The sequence below is a fragment of the Castor canadensis genome, unplaced genomic scaffold (genome assembly GCF_047511655.1).
Source record: "Castor canadensis unplaced genomic scaffold, mCasCan1.hap1v2 HAP1_SCAFFOLD_153, whole genome shotgun sequence".
In the NCBI taxonomy this organism is placed as follows: domain Eukaryota; kingdom Metazoa; phylum Chordata; class Mammalia; order Rodentia; family Castoridae; genus Castor; species Castor canadensis.
In genome coordinates, this window is record NW_027395373.1 from 79,929 (window position 1) to 98,962 (window position 19,034).

The 19,034-nt window shown below is 65.1% G+C and overlaps 15 non-coding genes across 15 annotated transcripts; 6 read left to right on the top strand and 9 right to left on the bottom strand.

Annotated features, from left to right (window-relative positions):
- Nucleotides 1-2,006: 2,006 nt before the first annotated feature.
- Nucleotides 2,007-2,078, bottom strand: Trnae-cuc (transfer RNA glutamic acid (anticodon CUC)). Its single transcript has one exon. It is a non-coding gene; the product is annotated as a tRNA-Glu (tRNA).
- Nucleotides 2,079-2,401: 323 nt separating this feature from the next.
- On the bottom strand, nucleotides 2,402-2,473 carry Trnag-ucc (transfer RNA glycine (anticodon UCC)). Its single transcript has one exon. It is a non-coding gene; the product is annotated as a tRNA-Gly (tRNA).
- Nucleotides 2,474-3,008: 535 nt separating this feature from the next.
- On the bottom strand, nucleotides 3,009-3,080 carry Trnad-guc (transfer RNA aspartic acid (anticodon GUC)). Its single transcript has one exon. It is a non-coding gene; the product is annotated as a tRNA-Asp (tRNA).
- A 460-nt stretch (nucleotides 3,081-3,540) lies between these two features.
- Trnal-cag (transfer RNA leucine (anticodon CAG)) lies at nucleotides 3,541-3,623 on the top strand. Its single transcript has one exon. It is a non-coding gene; the product is annotated as a tRNA-Leu (tRNA).
- Nucleotides 3,624-4,649: 1,026 nt separating this feature from the next.
- Nucleotides 4,650-4,720, top strand: Trnag-gcc (transfer RNA glycine (anticodon GCC)). The gene has a single exon. It is a non-coding gene; the product is annotated as a tRNA-Gly (tRNA).
- A 3,474-nt stretch (nucleotides 4,721-8,194) lies between these two features.
- On the bottom strand, nucleotides 8,195-8,266 carry Trnae-cuc (transfer RNA glutamic acid (anticodon CUC)). Its single transcript has one exon. It is a non-coding gene; the product is annotated as a tRNA-Glu (tRNA).
- Nucleotides 8,267-8,589: 323 nt separating this feature from the next.
- Nucleotides 8,590-8,664, bottom strand: Trnag-ucc (transfer RNA glycine (anticodon UCC)). The gene has a single exon. It is a non-coding gene; the product is annotated as a tRNA-Gly (tRNA).
- A 532-nt stretch (nucleotides 8,665-9,196) lies between these two features.
- Trnad-guc (transfer RNA aspartic acid (anticodon GUC)) lies at nucleotides 9,197-9,268 on the bottom strand. Its single transcript has one exon. It is a non-coding gene; the product is annotated as a tRNA-Asp (tRNA).
- Nucleotides 9,269-9,728: 460 nt separating this feature from the next.
- On the top strand, nucleotides 9,729-9,811 carry Trnal-cag (transfer RNA leucine (anticodon CAG)). Its single transcript has one exon. It is a non-coding gene; the product is annotated as a tRNA-Leu (tRNA).
- Nucleotides 9,812-10,839: 1,028 nt separating this feature from the next.
- Trnag-gcc (transfer RNA glycine (anticodon GCC)) lies at nucleotides 10,840-10,910 on the top strand. Its single transcript has one exon. It is a non-coding gene; the product is annotated as a tRNA-Gly (tRNA).
- Nucleotides 10,911-14,368: 3,458 nt separating this feature from the next.
- Nucleotides 14,369-14,440, bottom strand: Trnae-cuc (transfer RNA glutamic acid (anticodon CUC)). Its single transcript has one exon. It is a non-coding gene; the product is annotated as a tRNA-Glu (tRNA).
- Nucleotides 14,441-14,763: 323 nt separating this feature from the next.
- Nucleotides 14,764-14,835, bottom strand: Trnag-ucc (transfer RNA glycine (anticodon UCC)). Its single transcript has one exon. It is a non-coding gene; the product is annotated as a tRNA-Gly (tRNA).
- A 535-nt stretch (nucleotides 14,836-15,370) lies between these two features.
- Nucleotides 15,371-15,442, bottom strand: Trnad-guc (transfer RNA aspartic acid (anticodon GUC)). Its single transcript has one exon. It is a non-coding gene; the product is annotated as a tRNA-Asp (tRNA).
- A 460-nt stretch (nucleotides 15,443-15,902) lies between these two features.
- Nucleotides 15,903-15,985, top strand: Trnal-cag (transfer RNA leucine (anticodon CAG)). Its single transcript has one exon. It is a non-coding gene; the product is annotated as a tRNA-Leu (tRNA).
- Nucleotides 15,986-17,013: 1,028 nt separating this feature from the next.
- Trnag-gcc (transfer RNA glycine (anticodon GCC)) lies at nucleotides 17,014-17,084 on the top strand. Its single transcript has one exon. It is a non-coding gene; the product is annotated as a tRNA-Gly (tRNA).
- Nucleotides 17,085-19,034: the final 1,950 nt, after the last annotated feature.

The window sequence follows — 19,034 nt, forward strand, 5'->3', positions numbered from 1 at the left end:
CCTCAGAATCTCTGCCCGACTGCCAGCGGGGCTCTCAGCCCTGCCCGCCCATCATGCTCGCACCTGGGCGCACTCTCCCGCACACACACACACAACACACACACACACACACACACACACACACACACACACACACACACACACCTCTTCTAGCCACCATCCAAGCCCGGGCGCCATGTGTCCTTCTGTCCTCTTTCTGCTGTCACGACCTTTGTCCCGGCCTGCGCGGTGTCCCGCCCGGGACGACGGTTCCCGTTCATCCACCCAAGACCCACGGGCAAGAAAACTGCCCTGGCCGCCGGTCGGGGTGTGTATCGCCATAGGGAATCCTCTCCGGGCGCGGCCGCGGCGCCTTGACCTCGCCCTAGTCCCGCCCACAGCACACTATGGGTCCTTGACTGGACGTCAGCGGTCATCTTCGCTGTCAACAAACTTTGGGCAGCCAGCCGACTGAGCTGTGCGGTTGACTTTGGGGAGCAGTCACAGAGCAAGCCGGACAGAGGGATGAAGAGCCGGGTGGCCCTGTGGTGAGGCGGCAGTGGGGAACTACTCCAACACATCCAATCTAGGCGCTGTGTAGATGGACATTCTCCATTTGTCCCTGGCCATCTGGGGATAGGATTCCGAGCCTAGGTATTGCCAGCCAATGTCCCCCCACCCTCGTGGCCCACTCCCGCTCGGGTCAGCTTGGCCCTTGGCTGTGTCACCACCAATTTCTTCATCGCCCGGCTTCTGCTACCGCCAAACGCCCACCCGGTGGTCTAGCTCCCCACACGTCTCCACACACCTCCGCCTCCCTGGCTCAGGCTCCGCTAGCGCCGACGGCCTTCCCCCCCACACACCCCCACCGGCACCCCCTTCAAAGCCGCTGTCACACACAGGTGGAGCCCTTGACCGAGCAGTGTCGTGGGACAGTCCTGGCCCCTTAGAGGCCCCCACTACTGAGTGGATGGGTGGCTGGGTTGGCAGGGTGGTTGAGCGAATGAGTGGGTGGCTAGGTGGGAGGGTGAGAGAAGCAGTGAAGCAGTGAAGGAGTGGGTGGCTGATTGGGAAAGTGAGCGGGCGGGTTAGAGGAGTTCATGAGGGAGGAAGCAGCCAGTGAGAGAATGGGCGATGGGGCGATGGGGCGAGGGGTGAGGGAGCGAAGGAGCCAGTCTGGCGTTGCCAGCCGTGTGGTATTCCAATCACGAAATCCACGTGGAGTTTCCTTTCACAAAACAGCAAGAGTTTCTGTAGGAGGCAGCCGAGCACGAGGAACCGGGAGGGCCCGAGTCTCCAACTCACCTCTCCGTGCATTGGATTTTGAGGCTCTCTATCTATGGGCTGAGGCCAGGGGGAAGGTGACTGAAGTCTCAGGAAGAGCAGGTGAAGCGGATGAAGGGCACGGTGTTTCTTGAGGCATGAAGAGCAAGGAACCGCTCTGGTTTTCCCTCAGTTCTCAGCACCTTGTGCGTGCGTGGGTGCTTGTGCCTTCTGTGTGAAAGGAGAGGGGACGGCAGGGGAGGGGAAGGGAGGGGAGGGGACTGGGGGGACAGCGGAGGGGAGGGGAAGGGAGAGGCGGGAAGCTGTAGCGAGAGGAGTGAGGAACCAGCGATCGTCCTGCATTGGTGGGTGGGTGCTGTTGGCCGCTGGTGATGGTAGTGGTGGTAGTGGTGGTGGCGATGGGGGTGGTGGTGACGGCGATGGGGGTGGTGGTGGAGGGTGGTGGGTCCGCTGGCAGCCAGAGGAGTAGAGAGGCTGACCTGGCCTGTGTGCGTGGGGCTGCGAGGGCCCTTGGGTGAGCCTAGGGCAAGGAAGAGGGGACACGCTGAAGGGTGAAGATGGGTGGAGGGCGGGCGAGCGGGCCAGCCAGGAGAAAAGGAAGCGCTGACGGACAAGGGCTGGGCGGGAAGTCCCGTCTCATTGGGGCGTAGGTGGACCGGGCGGGCCTGTTGGCCAAAAGGGGAGGTGTGGTGCGAAGACGAAGCCGACGTCGGTGGTGGACGGCGGAGAAGAAGAAGAAAGGCTTCCCTGACCGGGAATCGAACCCGGGCCGCGGCGGTGAGAGCGCCGAATCCTAACCACTAGACCACCAGGGAGCGTCGGCCTGCGTGCCCCGCGCTCCCGCCCTGGAGCCAGCGCCTCCTCTCGAGCTGGCAGCTGGCAGCTGGCAGCTTGGCGCCTGGCGCCTGGCACCTGCACCGCCGGCTGGGCTTCACTTGCTAACCAAATCCCGCCAGCCCACCCGGCGCCCCTGGCAACCCGACCGCCCTCAGCCTTAGCAGCTCCCCTCCTGCTCGGGGCACCCTCAAAACATCGCCGCGCCTCCTTCTGCCACACACCCTCCCGCGCCTGCAAGCACAGCTGCGTGCCAGCCCGGCCGCCCTCTGCGGCCCCGGGCCTCGGCAAAAGGTCAGCCCGCTGCGTTGGCCGGGAATCGAACCCGGGTCAACTGCTTGGAAGGCAGCTATGCTCACCACTATACCACCAACGCCGCACGGCCCGGCCAGCGCCCACAGGCCGGCGGGGACTGCCACGAGCGAGCGCCGCCACCACCTGACGCGGGCCTGCCTGACGCCCGCAGCTCTTGGCTGCCACGGCGCCAAAAAGCGCCAGGCCAGCCCAGAGCCCAGCAGCTCCGCTGCGCCGGCCTTCTGCTGCAGCCGTGCTGCTCCCGACTGAGCCCTCGGCTCCACGTTGCGGCGTGGGGCCAGGCGCGGGGCCCAGCGACGCCGCCGCCACGGCCCGACAGCCAGAAGGACGGTCCTCACTCACTCGGTCGCCTCCCACGCTTTCCTGCCCCTGCCGGCCTCACGGAGCCCATTCCCACAAGGACTTCGGGTGGCGCGGGCCTGGCCTGGCCTGGCTTGGCCGGGCCCAGCAGGGCGGGCAGGGCCGCTCGTCTGGGGCGACCACGTGGCAGGCCAGGTACCAGGTGGCGGTGGGCGGAGGGAGGAAGAAGGGCACGCCCCTTGAGGGCGAGAGGCTGGGTCGCAGACCTCGCGCCGGTGGCCAAAAAGGGCGGCTGCCTCCCCGTCGGGGAATCGAACCCCGGTCTCCCGCGTGACAGGCGGGGATACTCACCACTATACTAACGAGGACAGCGACGCCCGCCCCGCCCTCTGGGCGCCAGTCCGCTGTCCCGAGCCCTGGTACGCCCGGCCCTGCCCTCCCTCGTCCGCCTGCCCACCGCAAGCATCTGGCACGTGCGGGACACACGCTCACACAACAAAGCACTCTGGACAAAGGCGAGGCGAGCCGACCCGGTCCGGAGCCTGACCTCGAGCTGCACCCGGCTGCCACCCAGCCAACCCGGTGCGCCCTGCCCCGCCGCCTCCGACGCGGGCATCGAGCCACCGCGCCGGGAGGAGGGGAAGACGCGCGGACTAGCAAGCGCCGCTCGGGGAGGAGGGGAGGAGGGCGTGGCGGCCTGCACGCCGCAGCGAGCGGCAGAGACTGACTTGGCTTGCCCTCCGCCGCTTGCGCACCCACGCCGAGGAACGGTACCGGGCGTCCGCGCCGGGTCCCAGCCAGGGGAGCGGCCACGCGCCCAGGCCCGCCGTCAGGATGGCCGAGCGGTCTAAGGCGCTGCGTTCAGGTCGCAGTCTCCCCTGGAGGCGTGGGTTCGAATCCCACTCCTGACAAGCCCACCTTTTAGCCCCGGAGACGCCCACCGATGCCCTCTTCCCGGCTCGCGCCCTCTTTGCCCACTCTCCAATCTCTCGCCCCCGTGGTCGCACGCCTCCGCCCCTCCGCTCCTGGCGCCCACCCGAAAGGCTCGCGCATAAACCCCAGTGTCGCAAGCGCCGGCGCCTTCAACCCTCCGCCACAGGCCATTCGGACACGCAGAGGTGGTTTCTCTGAATCACCTCCTCGGCTCTTTCCCCAGAGGAAAAGAGCCTCTCTTTCTTTGGCCCGCAGGTGGTACGGGAGCCGGCGAGGAGGGGCAGTGGGGATTCGGGTCCACGGGACACGTCGACCATCCCACAAGACCCTCCATCCTCTGCCTACACACATACACACAACACACACACACACACACACACGCACACATCGACGCCCCCATTCCCCAGGCGCAGAGCACCCGGCAGGCCAGGCCAAACCCGCAATGATAGCCACCCCCCCCCACCTTCGCCCTCTACCACCCCGGGCCGGCCCATAAACTCCAAGCCCCTGCCGAGACCACCTCGGCGCCACACCTCACCCCCAGGCCCCCAGCGCCAAGCGCACCAGCGCCTTGGGTCCCCATCTCTGCGCGTCGAGGCGCTGAGCACAACAGGCGCGCTCAGCAGCGCCTGCCGCAGGTCACCTGTCCTGATTGGGATTCAGGCACGGGCCACGTTTGCGGCAGCGTGACGGGCCTGGGCGGCGGAGAAAGGGCAGACCGGGGCGAGTCCGCTTCTCCCCGCTCCCACCCCCGGCCCCTCCCCAGCGCGCGACACTTCTGCCTTCCCGCACACACCCGCTGCCACCGCCACCGCCGCCACGACCACCACGATCCAGCAGCCTCTCCTTCTGGTTGCTCCTTTGCTCCCTGCGCCATCGGGCCCCTGGTGCACGCGCCAGGCGAACAGTGTGTGGCTCAGCTCGCCTCCGACCGGGGACCAGTGTCCCTCGGGACAACTGGTGAGCGCCGGCTGTGACTGCGTCGGATGGCGGCCGCCGCCGGTGCATGGGTGGTTCAGTGGTAGAATTCTCGCCTGCCACGCGGGAGGCCCGGGTTCGATTCCCGGCCCATGCAGCGCCTGGTCCCCTTTTGGTCCTCCAGACCCAGCGCCTAAGCAGAGCGCAGCCTCCTTCCGCTCCAGCTGCACCCCCCTGGCCTGCACCTGCACCAGCACCTACGCACCTGCCCCGCTCGCTTGCTCGCTTGCGTCTGCGCTCGCCTCACACGCGACTCACCCAACTGGGTCCCACCCGCCGGCCCCTTGCAAGACAGTTCCCTCACCCCTGGCGCCTCTCACACCTGCCTCCTCATCCCTTGCATCTCTCTCGCTCGCTCTCCCTCGCCCTTCTGTCACCAGCAATCTATTCTGCGTCCAGGCGTCCCCAACCGCAATGCATCCTTGCACTCACTCGCCCTGTCCCTTGGCCTTTCTTCACCCTGAAAGTTAAGCCCATGGCTCCCAAACCTCTAGACAGGAAGTCTTCTCTCCTAACAGTCACACGCCGTGTGTCTCCTACACGGTCACGCAGTCATCCAAGCACACCAGGGACCTCAAAGTACCTCCACTAACATCATCGCATATGCACACTCTATGTTCTCTAGGCTGTGCTTACCCACGACAAGTCTTCTCATCCCTCCGAACCACCTTAACCGCCCCTCACGCCCTACAACCCACAACTTTGCTCAAGGATTCTGACCTGCATCTGTCCCTTGGGTCTCTTTTAATCTAGGCCCCCAAACACATACCTGACAAGCCCATGTGTGGCCTCCCAGGGAATTATTCACGATTCTGGTCCACTTGCCCTTCCTACCTCCTTCTCACATCACCTGGATATTCTCTCGCTCTCTCCTCTCTTTCTCTCCCTTTGTCTGTCTGTGTATGTCTTCTCTTTCTCTGTGTCTATCTCTGTCTCATCTGTCTCATCTGTCTCTCTCCTCTTTCTTTCACCCTCTCTCTCCCTTTGTCCGTCTCTCTTTCTGGCTCTCGTTCTAGCTGTCTTTGTCTGTGTGTCCCTGTCTGTCTGTCTGTCTGTCTGGTAATGTCTTCTTTCTCTGGGTCTATCTTTCTCCCTCTACTCTCTCTGTCTCTCATCTCTCTTTCACTCTGTCTCCCTGTCTCTACAACTCTCCCTGTGCACTGTCTGGCACCCTGGAGTACTTCCCGACTCACCCCAGAGCCACTCGTTATTCTGGTCGCCTCCAGACCATCTGGCCCGGGGGGTCACCGGGTACCTCTCTGACCACAAGGGGTTGGATCTTCCTTCCACCGGTCGCCAATCGGATGTTCCTTTCCGCCTCCAGACTCGCCCTCCCGGCAGGCCCGCTGCCCCTACCCAGGCCCTGGGCTCCCCACCCAGCCGCCAGGCATCCCTCGCCATGCCCCTGTCTCCCAGGTCCTCAGTTGACAACGTCTGACCGCTGGAGCTCCCCTGACCTGGCCTCCCAGGGCTCCTGGGATCTCGAGCCAGCCCCTCGTCCACAGTGGAAGCGGAGGACAGCGCCATCCTCGGGCGAGTCGCTCCCACGCTCCCATCCATGGGGTGGTCCTCAGAATCTCTGCCCGACTGCCAGCGGGGCTCTCAGCCCTGCCCGCCCATCATGCTCGCACCTGGGCGCACTCTCCCGCACACACACACACAAACACACACACACACACACACACACACACACACACACACACACACACCTCTTCTAGCCACCATCCAAGCCCGGGCGCCATGTGTCCTTCTGTCCTCTTTCTGCTGTCACGACCTTTGTCCCGGCCTGCGCGGTGTCCCGCCCGGGACGACGGTTCCCGTTCATCCACCCAAGACCCACGGGCAAGAAAACTGCCCTGGCCGCCGGTCGGGGTGTGTATCGCCATAGGGAATCCTCTCCGGGCGCGGCCGCGGCGCCTTGACCTCGCCCTAGTCCCGCCCACAGCACACTATGGGTCCTTGACTGGACGTCAGCGGTCATCTTCGCTGTCAACAAACTTTGGGCAGCCAGCCGACTGAGCTGTGCGGTTGACTTTGGGGAGCAGTCACAGAGCAAGCCGGACAGAGGGATGAAGAGCCGGGTGGCCCTGTGGTGAGGCGGCAGTGGGGAACTACTCCAACACATCCAATCTAGGCGCTGTGTAGATGGACATTCTCCATTTGTCCCTGGCCATCTGGGGATAGGATTCCGAGCCTAGGTATTGCCAGCCAATGTCCCCCCACCCTCGTGGCCCACTCCCGCTCGGGTCAGCTTGGCCCTTGGCTGTGTCACCACCAATTTCTTCATCGCCCGGCTTCTGCTACCGCCAAACGCCCACCCGGTGGTCTAGCTCCCCACACGTCTCCACACACCTCCGCCTCCCTGGCTCAGGCTCCGCTAGCGCCGACGGCCTTCCCCCCCACACACCCCCACCGGCACCCCCTTCAAAGCCGCTGTCACACACAGGTGGAGCCCTTGACCGAGCAGTGTCGTGGGACAGTCCTGGCCCCTTAGAGGCCCCCACTACTGAGTGGATGGGTGGCTGGGTTGGCAGGGTGGTTGAGCGAATGAGTGGGTGGCTAGGTGGGAGGGTGAGAGAAGCAGTGAAGCAGTGAAGGAGTGGGTGGCTGATTGGGAAAGTGAGCGGGCGGGTTAGAGGAGTTCATGAGGGAGGAAGCAGCCAGTGAGAGAATGGGCGATGGGGCGATGGGGCGAGGGGTGAGGGAGCGAAGGAGCCAGTCTGGCGTTGCCAGCCGTGTGGTATTCCAATCACGAAATCCACGTGGAGTTTCCTTTCACAAAACAGCAAGAGTTTCTGTAGGAGGCAGCCGAGCACGAGGAACCGGGAGGGCCCGAGTCTCCAACTCACCTCTCCGTGCATTGGATTTTGAGGCTCTCTATCTATGGGCTGAGGCCAGGGGGAAGGTGACTGAAGTCTCAGGAAGAGCAGGTGAAGCGGATGAAGGGCACGGTGTTTCTTGAGGCATGAAGAGCAAGGAACCGCTCTGGTTTTCCCTCAGTTCTCAGCACCTTGTGCGTGCGTGGGTGCTTGTGCCTTCTGTGTGAAAGGAGAGGGGACGGCAGGGGAGGGGAAGGGAGGGGAGGGGACTGGGGGGACAGCGGAGGGGAGGGGAAGGGAGAGGCGGGAAGCTGTAGCGAGAGGAGTGAGGAACCAGCGATCGTCCTGCATTGGTGGGTGGGTGCTGTTGGCCGCTGGTGATGGTAGTGGTGGTAGTGGTGGTGGCGATGGGGGTGGTGGTGACGGCGATGGGGGTGGTGGTGGAGGGTGGTGGGTCCGCTGGCAGCCAGAGGAGTAGAGAGGCTGACCTGGCCTGTGTGCGTGGGGCTGCGAGGGCCCTTGGGTGAGCCTAGGGCAAGGAAGAGGGGACACGCTGAAGGGTGAAGATGGGTGGAGGGCGGGCGAGCGGGCCAGCCAGGAGAAAAGGAAGCGCTGACGGACAAGGGCTGGGCGGGAAGTCCCGTCTCATTGGGGCGTAGGTGGACCGGGCGGGCCTGTTGGCCAAAAGGGGAGGTGTGGTGCGAAGACGAAGCCGACGTCGGTGGTGGACGGCGGAGAAGAAGAAGAAAGGCTTCCCTGACCGGGAATCGAACCCGGGCCGCGGCGGTGAGAGCGCCGAATCCTAACCACTAGACCACCAGGGAGCGTCGGCCTGCGTGCCCCGCGCTCCCGCCCTGGAGCCAGCGCCTCCTCTCGAGCTGGCAGCTGGCAGCTGGCAGCTTGGCGCCTGGCGCCTGGCACCTGCACCGCCGGCTGGGCTTCACTTGCTAACCAAATCCCACCAGCCCACCCGGCGCCCCTGGCAACCCGACCGCCCTCAGCCTTAGCAGCTCCCCTCCTGCTCGGGGCACCCTCAAAACATCGCCGCGCCTCCTTCTGCCACACACCCTCCCGCGCCTGCAAGCACAGCTGCGTGCCAGCCCGGCCGCCCTCTGCGGCCCCGGGCCTCGGCAAAAGGTCAGCCCGCTGCGTTGGCCGGGAATCGAACCCGGGTCAACTGCTTGGAAGGCAGCTATGCTCACCACTATACCACCAACGACGCACGGCCCGGCCAGCGCCCACAGGCCGGCGGGGACTGCCACGAGCGAGCGCCGCCACCACCTGACGCGGGCCTGCCCGACGCCCGCAGCTCTTGGCTGCCACGGCGCCAAAAAGCGCCAGGCCAGCCCAGAGCCCAGCAGCTCCGCTGCGCCGGCCTTCTGCTGCAGCCGTGCTGCTCCCGACTGAGCCCTCGGCTCCACGTTGCGGCGTGGGGCCAGGCGCGGGGCCCAGCGACGCCGCCGCCACGGCCCGACAGCCAGAAGGACGGTCCTCACTCACTCGGTCGCCTCCCACGCTTTCCTGCCCCTGCCGGCCTCACGGAGCCCATTCCCACAAGGACTTCGGGTGGCGCGGGCCTGGCCTGGCCTGGCCTGGCCGGGCCCAGCAGGGCGGGCAGGGCCGCTCGTCTGGGGCGACCACGTGGCAGGCCAGGTACCAGGTGGCGGTGGGCGGAGGGAGGAAGAAGGGCACGCCCCTTGAGGGCGAGAGGCTGGGTCGCAGACCTCGCGCCGGTGGCCAAAAAGGGCGGCTGCCTCCCCGTCGGGGAATCGAACCCCGGTCTCCCGCGTGACAGGCGGGGATACTCACCACTATACTAACGAGGACAGCGACGCCCGCCCCGCCCTCTGGGCGCCAGTCCGCTGTCCCGAGCCCTGGTACGCCCGGCCCTGCCCTCCCTCGTCCGCCTGCCCACCGCAAGCATCTGGCACGTGCGGGACACACGCTCACACAACAAAGCACTCTGGACAAAGGCGAGGCGAGCCGACCCGGTCCGGAGCCTGACCTCGAGCTGCACCCGGCTGCCACCCAGCCAACCCGGTGCGCCCTGCCCCGCCGCCTCCGACGCGGGCATCGAGCCACCGCGCCGGGAGGAGGGGAAGACGCGCGGACTAGCAAGCGCCGCTCGGGGAGGAGGGGAGGAGGGCGTGGCGGCCTGCACGCCGCAGCGAGCGGCAGAGACTGACTTGGCTTGCCCTCCGCCGCTTGCGCACCCACGCCGAGGAACGGTACCGGGCGTCCGCGCCGGGTCCCAGCCAGGGGAGCGGCCACGCGCCCAGGCCCGCCGTCAGGATGGCCGAGCGGTCTAAGGCGCTGCGTTCAGGTCGCAGTCTCCCCTGGAGGCGTGGGTTCGAATCCCACTCCTGACAAGCCCACCTTTTAGCCCCGGAGATGCCCACCGATGCCCTCTTCCCGGCTCGCGCCCTCTTTGCCCACTCTCCAATCTCTCGCCCCCGTGGTCGCACGCCTCCGCCCCTCCGCTCCTGGCGCCCACCCGAAAGGCTCGCGCATAAACCCCAGTGTCGCAAGCGCCGGCGCCTTCAACCCTCCGCCACAGGCCATTCGGACACGCAGAGGTGGTTTCTCTGAATCACCTCCTCGGCTCTTTCCCCAGAGGAAAAGAGCCTCTCTTTCTTTGGCCCGCAGGTGGTACGGGAGCCGGCGAGGAGGGGCAGTGGGGATTCGGGTCCACGGGACACGTCGACCATCCCACAAGACCCTCCATCCTCTGCCTACACACATACACACAACACACACACACACACACACACACGCACACATCGACGCCCCCATTCCCCAGGCGCAGAGCACCCGGCAGGCCAGGCCAAACCCGCAATGATAGCCACCCCCCCCCACCTTCGCCCTCTACCACCCCGGGCCGGCCCATAAACTCCAAGCCCCTGCCGAGACCACCTCGGCGCCACACCTCACCCCCAGGCCCCCAGCGCCAAGCGCACCAGCGCCTTGGGTCCCCATCTCTGCGCGTCGAGGCGCTGAGCACAACAGGCGCGCTCAGCAGCGCCTGCCGCAGGTCACCTGTCCTGATTGGGATTCAGGCACGGGCCACGTTTGCGGCAGCGTGACGGGCCTGGGCGGCGGAGAAAGGGCAGACCGGGGCGAGTCCGCTTCTCCCCGCTCCCACCCCCGGCCCCTCCCCAGCGCGCGACACTTCTGCCTTCCCGCACACACCCGCTGCCACCGCCACCGCCGCCACGACCACCACGATCCAGCAGCCTCTCCTTCTGGTTGCTCCTTTGCTCCCTGCGCCATCGGGCCCCTGGTGCACGCGCCAGGCGAACAGTGTGTGGCTCAGCTCGCCTCCGACCGGGGACCAGTGTCCCGCGGGACAACTGGTGAGCGCCGGCTGTGACTGCGTCGGATGGCGGCCGCCGCCGGTGCATGGGTGGTTCAGTGGTAGAATTCTCGCCTGCCACGCGGGAGGCCCGGGTTCGATTCCCGGCCCATGCAGCGCCTGGTCCCCTTTTGGTCCTCCAGACCCAGCGCCTAAGCAGAGCGCAGCCTCCTTCCGCTCCAGCTGCACCCCCCTGGCCTGCACCTGCACCAGCACCTACGCACCTGCCCCGCTCGCTTGCTCGCTTGCGTCTGCGCTCGCCTCACACGCGACTCACCCAACTGGGTCCCACCCGCCGGCCCCTTGCAAGACAGTTCCCTCACCCCTGGCGCCTCTCACACCTGCCTCCTCATCCCTTGCATCTCTCTCGCTCGCTCTCCCTCGCCCTTCTGTCACCAGCAATCTATTCTGCGTCCAGGCGTCCCCAACCGCAATGCATCCTTGCACTCACTCGCCCTGTCCCTTGGCCTTTCTTCACCCTGAAAGTTAAGCCCATGGCTCCCAAACCTCTAGACAGGAAGTCTTCTCTCCTAACAGTCACACGCCGTGTGTCTCCTACACGGTCACGCAGTCATCCAAGCACACCAGGGACCTCAAAGTACCTCCACTAACATCATCGCATATGCACACTCTATGTTCTCTAGGCTGTGCTTACCCACGACAAGTCTTCTCATCCCTCCGAACCACCTTAACCGCCCCTCACGCCCTACAACCCACAACTTTGCTCAAGGATTCTGACCTGCATCTGTCCCTTGGGTCTCTTTTAATCTAGGCCCCCAAACACATACCTGACAAGCCCATGTGTGGCCTCCCAGGGAATTATTCACGATTCTGGTCCACTTGCCCTTCCTACCTCCTTCTCACATCACCTGGATATTCTCTCGCTCTCTCCTCTCTTTCTCTCCCTTTGTCTGTCTGTGTATGTCTTCTCTTTCTCTGTGTCTATCTCTGTCTCATCTGTCTCATCTGTCTCTCTCCTCTTTCTTTCACCCTCTCTCTCCCTTTGTCCGTCTCTCTTTCTGGCTCTCGTTCTAGCTGTCTTTGTCTGTGTGTCCCTGTCTGTCTGTCTGTCTGGTAATGTCTTCTTTCTCTGGGTCTATCTTTCTCCCTCTACTCTCTCTGTCTCTCATCTCTCTTTCACTCTGTCTCCCTGTCTCTACAACTCTCCCTGTGCACTGTCTGGCACCCTGGAGTACTTCCCGACTCACCCCAGAGCCACTCGTTATTCTGGTCGCCTCCAGACCATCTGGCCCGGGGGGTCACCGGGTACCTCTCTGACCACAAGGGGTTGGATCTTCCTTCCACCGGTCGCCAATCGGATGTTCCTTTCCGCCTCCAGACTCGCCCTCCCGGCAGGCCCGCTGCCCCTACCCAGGCCCTGGGCTCCCCACCCAGCCGCCAGGCATCCCTCGCCATGCCCCTGTCTCCCAGGTCCTCAGTTGACAACGTCTGACCGCTGGAGCTCCCCTGACCTGGCCTCCCAGGGCTCCTGGGATCTCGAGCCAGCCCCTCGTCCACAGTGGAAGCGGAGGACAGCGCCATCCTCGGGCGAGTCGCTCCCACGCTCCCATCCATGGGGTGGTCCTCAGAATCTCTGCCCGACTGCCAGCGGGGCTCTCAGCCCTGCCCGCCCATCATGCTCGCACCTGGGCGCACTCTCCCGCACACACACACACAAACACACACACACACACACACACACACACACACACCTCTTCTAGCCACCATCCAAGCCCGGGCGCCATGTGTCCTTCTGTCCTCTTTCTGCTGTCACGACCTTTGTCCCGGCCTGCGCGGTGTCCCGCCCGGGACGACGGTTCCCGTTCATCCACCCAAGACCCACGGGCAAGAAAACTGCCCTGGCCGCCGGTCGGGGTGTGTATCGCCATAGGGAATCCTCTCCGGGCGCGGCCGCGGCGCCTTGACCTCGCCCTAGTCCCGCCCACAGCACACTATGGGTCCTTGACTGGACGTCAGCGGTCATCTTCGCTGTCAACAAACTTTGGGCAGCCAGCCGACTGAGCTGTGCGGTTGACTTTGGGGAGCAGTCACAGAGCAAGCCGGACAGAGGGATGAAGAGCCGGGTGGCCCTGTGGTGAGGCGGCAGTGGGGAACTACTCCAACACATCCAATCTAGGCGCTGTGTAGATGGACATTCTCCATTTGTCCCTGGCCATCTGGGGATAGGATTCCGAGCCTAGGTATTGCCAGCCAATGTCCCCCCACCCTCGTGGCCCACTCCCGCTCGGGTCAGCTTGGCCCTTGGCTGTGTCACCACCAATTTCTTCATCGCCCGGCTTCTGCTACCGCCAAACGCCCACCCGGTGGTCTAGCTCCCCACACGTCTCCACACACCTCCGCCTCCCTGGCTCAGGCTCCGCTAGCGCCGACGGCCTTCCCCCCCACACACCCCCACCGGCACCCCCTTCAAAGCCGCTGTCACACACAGGTGGAGCCCTTGACCGAGCAGTGTCGTGGGACAGTCCTGGCCCCTTAGAGGCCCCCACTACTGAGTGGATGGGTGGCTGGGTTGGCAGGGTGGTTGAGCGAATGAGTGGGTGGCTAGGTGGGAGGGTGAGAGAAGCAGTGAAGCAGTGAAGGAGTGGGTGGCTGATTGGGAAAGTGAGCGGGCGGGTTAGAGGAGTTCATGAGGGAGGAAGCAGCCAGTGAGAGAATGGGCGATGGGGCGATGGGGCGAGGGGTGAGGGAGCGAAGGAGCCAGTCTGGCGTTGCCAGCCGTGTGGTATTCCAATCACGAAATCCACGTGGAGTTTCCTTTCACAAAACAGCAAGAGTTTCTGTAGGAGGCAGCCGAGCACGAGGAACCGGGAGGGCCCGAGTCTCCAACTCACCTCTCCGTGCATTGGATTTTGAGGCTCTCTATCTATGGGCTGAGGCCAGGGGGAAGGTGACTGAAGTCTCAGGAAGAGCAGGTGAAGCGGATGAAGGGCACGGTGTTTCTTGAGGCATGAAGAGCAAGGAACCGCTCTGGTTTTCCCTCAGTTCTCAGCACCTTGTGCGTGCGTGGGTGCTTGTGCCTTCTGTGTGAAAGGAGAGGGGACGGCAGGGGAGGGGAAGGGAGGGGAGGGGACTGGGGGGACAGCGGAGGGGAGGGGAAGGGAGAGGCGGGAAGCTGTAGCGAGAGGAGTGAGGAACCAGCGATCGTCCTGCATTGGTGGGTGGGTGCTGTTGGCCGCTGGTGATGGTAGTGGTGGTAGTGGTGGTGGCGATGGGGGTGGTGGTGACGGCGATGGGGGTGGTGGTGGAGGGTGGTGGGTCCGCTGGCAGCCAGAGGAGTAGAGAGGCTGACCTGGCCTGTGTGCGTGGGGCTGCGAGGGCCCTTGGGTGAGCCTAGGGCAAGGAAGAGGGGACACGCTGAAGGGTGAAGATGGGTGGAGGGCGGGCGAGCGGGCCAGCCAGGAGAAAAGGAAGCGCTGACGGACAAGGGCTGGGCGGGAAGTCCCGTCTCATTGGGGCGTAGGTGGACCGGGCGGGCCTGTTGGCCAAAAGGGGAGGTGTGGTGCGAAGACGAAGCCGACGTCGGTGGTGGACGGCGGAGAAGAAGAAGAAAGGCTTCCCTGACCGGGAATCGAACCCGGGCCGTGGCGGTGAGAGCGCCGAATCCTAACCACTAGACCACCAGGGAGCATCGGCCTGCGTGTCCCGCGCTCCCGCCCTGGAGCCAGCGCCTCCTCTCGAGCTGGCAGCTGGCAGCTGGCAGCTTGGCGCCTGGCGCCTGGCACCTGCACCGCCGGCTGGGCTTCACTTGCTAACCAAATCCCGCCAGCCCACCCGGCGCCCCTGGCAACCCGACCGCCCTCAGCCTTAGCAGCTCCCCTCCTGCTCGGGGCACCCTCAAAACATCGCCGCGCCTCCTTCTGCCACACACCCTCCCGCGCCTGCAAGCACAGCTGCGTGCCAGCCCGGCCGCCCTCTGCGGCCCCGGGCCTCGGCAAAAGGTCAGCCCGCTGCGTTGGCCGGGAATCGAACCCGGGTCAACTGCTTGGAAGGCAGCTATGCTCACCACTATACCACCAACGCCGCACGGCCCGGCCAGCGCCCACAGGCCGGCGGGGACTGCCACGAGCGAGCGCCGCCACCACCTGACGCGGGCCTGCCCGACGCCCGCAGCTCTTGGCTGCCACGGCGCCAAAAAGCGCCAGGCCAGCCCAGAGCCCAGCAGCTCCGCTGCGCCGGCCTTCTGCTGCAGCCGTGCTGCTCCCGACTGAGCCCTCGGCTCCACGTTGCGGCGTGGGGCCAGGCGCGGGGCCCAGCGACGCCGCCGCCACGGCCCGACAGCCAGAAGGACGGTCCTCACTCACTCGGTCGCCTCCCACGCTTTCCTGCCCCTGCCGGCCTCACGGAGCCCATTCCCACAAGGACTTCGGGTGGCGCGGGCCTGGCCTGGCCTGGCCTGGCCGGGCCCAGCAGGGCGGGCAGGGCCGCTCGTCTGGGGCGACCACGTGGCAGGCCAGGTACCAGGTGGCGGTGGGCGGAGGGAGGAAGAAGGGCACGCCCCTTGAGGGCGAGAGGCTGGGTCGCAGACCTCGCGCCGGTGGCCAAAAAGGGCAGCTGCCTCCCCGTCGGGGAATCGAACCCCGGTCTCCCGCGTGACAGGCGGGGATACTCACCACTATACTAACGAGGACAGCGACGCCCGCCCCGCCCTCTGGGCGCCAGTCCGCTGTCCCGAGCCCTGGTACGCCCGGCCCTGCCCTCCCTCGTCCGCCTGCCCACCGCAAGCATCTGGCACGTGCGGGACACACGCTCACACAACAAAGCACTCTGGACAAAGGCGAGGCGAGCCGACCCGGTCCGGAGCCTGACCTCGAGCTGCACCCGGCTGCCACCCAGCCAACCCGGTGCGCCCTGCCACGCCGCCTCCGACGCGGGCATCGAGCCACCGCGCCGGGAGGAGGGGAAGACGCGCGGACTAGCAAGCGCCGCTCGGGGAGGAGGGGAGGAGGGCGTGGCGGCCTGCACGCCGCAGCGAGCGGCAGAGACTGACTTGGCTTGCCCTCCGCCGCTTGCGCACCCACGCCGAGGAACGGTACCGGGCGTCCGCGCCGGGTCCCAGCCAGGGGAGCGGCCACGCGCCCAGGCCCGCCGTCAGGATGGCCGAGCGGTCTAAGGCGCTGCGTTCAGGTCGCAGTCTCCCCTGGAGGCGTGGGTTCGAATCCCACTCCTGACAAGCCCACCTTTTAGCCCCGGAGACGCCCACCGATGCCCTCTTCCCGGCTCGCGCCCTCTTTGCCCACTCTCCAATCTCTCGCCCCCGTGGTCGCACGCCTCCGCCCCTCCGCTCCTGGCGCCCACCCGAAAGGCTCGTGCATAAACCCCAGTGTCGCAAGCGCCGGCGCCTTCAACCCTCCGCCACAGGCCATTCGGACACGCAGAGGTGGTTTCTCTGAATCACCTCCTCGGCTCTTTCCCCAGAGGAAAAGAGCCTCTCTTTCTTTGGCCCGCAGGTGGTACGGGAGCCGGCGAGGAGGGGCAGTGGGGATTCGGGTCCACGGGACACGTCGACCATCCCACAAGACCCTCCATCCTCTGCCTACACACACACACACAACACACACACACACACACACACACGCACACATCGACGCCCCCATTCCCCAGGCGCAGAGCACCCGGCAGGCCAGGCCAAACCCGCAATGATAGCCACCCCCCCCCACCTTCGCCCTCTACCACCCCGGGCCGGCCCATAAACTCCAAGCCCCTGCCGAGACCACCTCGGCACCACACCTCACCCCCAGGCCCCCAGCGCCAAGCGCACCAGCGCCTTGGGTCCCCATCTCTGCGCGTCGAGGCGCTGAGCACAACAGGCGCGCTCAGCAGCGCCTGCCGCAGGTCACCTGTCCTGATTGGGATTCAGGCACGGGCCACGTTTGCGGCAGCGTGACGGGCCTGGGCGGCGGAGAAAGGGCAGACCGGGGCGAGTCCGCTTCTCCCCGCTCCCACCCCCGGCCCCTCCCCAGCGCGCGACACTTCTGCCTTCCCGCACACACCCGCTGCCACCGCCACCGCCGCCACGACCACCACGATCCAGCAGCCTCTCCTTCTGGTTGCTCCTTTGCTCCCTGCGCCATCGGGCCCCTGGTGCACGCGCCAGGCGAACAGTGTGTGGCTCAGCTCGCCTCCGACCGGGGACCAGTGTCCCGCGGGACAACTGGTGAGCGCCGGCTGTGACTGCGTCGGATGGCGGCCGCCGCCGGTGCATGGGTGGTTCAGTGGTAGAATTCTCGCCTGCCACGCGGGAGGCCCGGGTTCGATTCCCGGCCCATGCAGCGCCTGGTCCCCTTTTGGTCCTCCAGACCCAGCGCCTAAGCAGAGCGCAGCCTCCTTCCGCTCCAGCTGCACCCCCCTGGCCTGCACCTGCACCAGCACCTACGCACCTGCCCCGCTCGCTTGCTCGCTTGCGTCTGCGCTCGCCTCACACGCGACTCACCCAACTGGGTCCCACCCGCCGGCCCCTTGCAAGACAGCTCCCTCACCCCTGGCGCCTCTCACACCTGCCTCCTCATCCCTTGCATCTCTCTCGCTCGCTCTCCCTCGCCCTTCTGTCACCAGCAATCTATTCTGCGTCCAGGCGTCCCCAACCGCAATGCATCCTTGCACTCACTCGCCCTGTCCCTTGGCCTTTCTTCACCCTGAAAGTTAAGCCCATGGCTCCCAAACCTCTAGACAGGAAGTCTTCTCTCCTAACAGTCACACGCCGTGTGTCTCCTACACGGTCACGCAGTCATCCAAGCACACCAGGGACCTCAAAGTACCTCCACTAACATCATCGCATATGCACACTCTATGTTCTCTAGGCTGTGCTTACCCACGACAAGTCTTCTCATCCCTCCGAACCACCTTAACCGCCCCTCACGCCCTACAACCCACAACTTTGCTCAAGGATTCTGACCTGCATCTGTCCCTTGGGTCTCTTTTAATCTAGGCCCCCAAACACATACCTGACAAGCCCATGTGTGGCCTCCCAGGGAATTATTCACGATTCTGGTCCACTTGCCCTTCCTACCTCCTTCTCACATCACCTGGATATTCTCTCGCTCTCTCCTCTCTTTCTCTCCCTTTGTCTGTCTGTGTATGTCTTCTCTTTCTCTGTGTCTATCTCTGTCTCATCTGTCTCATCTGTCTCTCTCCTCTTTCTTTCACCCTCTCTCTCCCTTTGTCCGTCTCTCTTTCTGGCTCTCGTTCTAGCTGTCTTTGTCTGTGTGTCCCTGTCTGTCTGTCTGTCTGTCTGGTAATGTCTTCTTTCTCTGGGTCTATCTTTCTCCCTCTACTCTCTCTGTCTCTCATCTCTCTTTCACTCTGTCTCCCTGTCTCTACAACTCTCCCTGTGCACTGTCTGGCACCCTGGAGTACTTCCCGACTCACCCCAGAGCCACTCGTTATTCTGGTCGCCTCCAGACCATCTGGCCCGGGGGGTCACCGGGTACCTCTCTGACCACAAGGGGTTGGATCTTCCTTCCACCGGTCGCCAATCGGATGTTCCTTTCCGCCTCCAGACTCGCCCTCCCGGCAGGCCCGCTGCCCCTACCCAGGCCCTGGGCTCCCCACCCAGCCGCCAGGCATCCCTCGCCATGCCCCTGTCTCCCAGGTCCTCAGTTGACAACGTCTGACCGCTGGAGCTCCCCTGACCTGGCCTCCCAGGGCTCCTGGGATCTCGAGCCAGCCCCTCGTCCACAGTGGAAGCGGAGGACAGCGCCATCCTCGGGCGAGTCGCTCCCACGCTCCCATCCATGGGGTGGTCCTCAGAATCTCTGCCCGACTGCCAGCGGGGCTCTCAGCCCTGCCCGCCCATCATGCTCGCACCTGGGCGCACTCTCCCGCACACACACACACAAACACACACACACACACACACACACACACACACACACACACACACACACACCTCTTCTAGCCACCATCCAAGCCCGGGCGCCATGTGTCCTTCTGTCCTCTTTCTGCTGTCACGACCTTTGTCCCGGCCTGCGCGGTGTCCCGCCCGGGACGACGGTTCCCGTTCATCCACCCAAGACCCACGGGCAAGAAAACTGCCCTGGCCGCCGGTCGGGGTGTGTATCGCCATAGGGAATCCTCTCCGGGCGCGGCCGCGGCGCCTTGACCTCGCCCTAGTCCCGCCCACAGCACACTATGGGTCCTTGACTGGACGTCAGCGGTCATCTTCGCTGTCAACAAACTTTGGGCAGCCAGCCGACTGAGCTGTGCGGTTGACTTTGGGGAGC